Source organism: Halyomorpha halys, unplaced genomic scaffold (genome assembly GCF_000696795.3).
Source record: "Halyomorpha halys isolate HHAL.00 unplaced genomic scaffold, Hhal_1.1 Scaffold6.1, whole genome shotgun sequence".
Taxonomy (NCBI): domain Eukaryota; kingdom Metazoa; phylum Arthropoda; class Insecta; order Hemiptera; family Pentatomidae; genus Halyomorpha; species Halyomorpha halys.
The window spans coordinates 1,142,776-1,144,839 of NW_027111275.1; the positions used below are offsets into that span (position 1 = coordinate 1,142,776).

At 31.0% G+C, this 2,064-nt stretch overlaps 1 non-coding gene across 1 annotated transcript; it reads right to left on the reverse strand.

The window, feature by feature from the left end:
- Positions 1-1,991: 1,991 nt before the first annotated feature.
- On the reverse strand, positions 1,992-2,064 carry TRNAM-CAU (transfer RNA methionine (anticodon CAU)). Its single transcript has one exon. It is a non-coding gene; the product is annotated as a tRNA-Met (tRNA).

The window sequence follows — 2,064 nt, forward strand, 5'->3', positions numbered from 1 at the left end:
ATAACTTAATTTTTTATAATATAATATGACAAATAACTTTAAAAATCCGTCAAAGGAAAATAATTATGTATATCATAATAATTATATGTAATAAAATAAATAAAAATCCGTAAATGGATTTTAGGAAAAATTTACACATAATCAAGTAGTTGCATTATGTCCATATTTCTTTTAGTTTTATGTCGACGCATGCAAAAAAAACAAAAAAAATCAATATATTCAGTATAACTTCTCCACTATTTCTTTGTTTTCAATTTTCATTTTCTCTTTTTTTTTTATCTAAGTACTTATATTATAATGTCAATTATTTGTAGTTTGAGAAAAAAACCTACGTAACGAACCGATTCTGTAAGCGAAGTGGGTGGAATTGAATGAAATCGAAGATAACCTTAAAAAAATATGGTAATATCTAGATACAAACCTACATAATCACTGATAATTTGAATAAAAGCGGATTATCGTTAGTGCCATGCCAAAAAATAAAATTTGACTGCAGGCAGATTCGGAACCAAAGTAGTAATTTATGGTATAACCCTGCGTTAAATGTCTTAATAATAATTTGAATTAATATTCTTATTTATAACAATACTAATAATAAAAATAATGAAGGCCTAACGACCTCGAAGGTTCGATGCCGATACCAATAAACCCTCCCTGCATACATCCTTCCAGTGATGCCCTTCCAAACCCAATTCTACTAAATCAGTTTTAACCCAATCCTCCCATCTACGTTTCGGTCTACCCCTTGGACGTTTACCCGTCGGTTCAGTGTTTATTAACATATTAGGTTAGGCTGAAACCTTACACGTCCAACTTATACGCCACAATGCTATAACTTGAATTTTATTTACCGGGTGTGGGTCCCTTAATTCAGCGTTGTGTAATCAACAAAATTCGACTTAAGTGGCTGTTCATCCCTTAGTGTAAGAGTCCTCGTCTCTTATCCATAAAGAACATTATGGAGGATAATAGTTTTGTAAATTATAAGTTTTTCGATAGAAGGCGCGAGCTAAGCAGTTTCGAAATTGAAAATAATTTCCCGCCTTCAACCTAGCTTTTATTTCCTCATAAATTTCGTTTTTTCTAGTTACTGAAGAACCTAAATACTTAAACCTATGAACCTTTTCAAACGTATTTCCTCCTATATCTATATCACCAAAATTGCTCGCGTTTCTACTGCTAACCATGTATTTTGTTTTATCCGTATTTATTTCAAGACTTAGTTCCTTAATGGAGTTTATTAACTTGGTTGTATTTAGTTCTATAGTTTCTTCTTTGTCCTCACCAATTCCATTTATATATATTTATTGCAAATATTGTATTGTTTTGTTTTTTCTTATCAAATCATCAGAGACAAATAAAATACATACCAAATGTACTTAATGATTCCAGAATTTGTTAAAAATGACTAACCTCGCAGTGTAGTTGCTTCAAAAGAGATTTAAAAGTCGTTATTATTTTTTCGCTGTGGCATTTTAATATAAAATGAAAACCTACCAGTTATTTTCGAAATAGTGTAAATTAAAACAGCGTTACAAATTTTCAACGAAATCCAGGCCTTCATTTTTTTTTCTGCTGTTAAAAAATTAGGATCTAGCGAGTTGAACTATTGTCAATCACCAATTTGTTTTTTCTTCTATTGTTCAACAGACCATCAAGATTTTTGTTTGCGCAATGTGGTCTTCTAATAGACATCGATAGAGGGAGTACAGACAGATAGGAGGAGAATAACGAATCTTAAATAGTCCTCCGTCCAAGTACTTACCACGTCCAACATTGCTTAACATTTATATATATATTTAACAAAAAAATTTTTGTTGTAACCAAGTACTTCGGTAATAAAATGAAAATAGATTTTAGGGCACTAGAGGAATTATGTACTCTCTAATATCTTCTAATATAAAAAATGGTTTTATTATTAGTTATATATAGTTTCCAGGAAAAAAAAAAATCAATTTATTCTTGAAGGAACAATAAAGAAAAAAAGTATCTGCCCCGGGTGAGGATCGAACTCACGACCTTAAGATTATGAGACTTACGCGCTACCTACTGCGCTACCGAGGC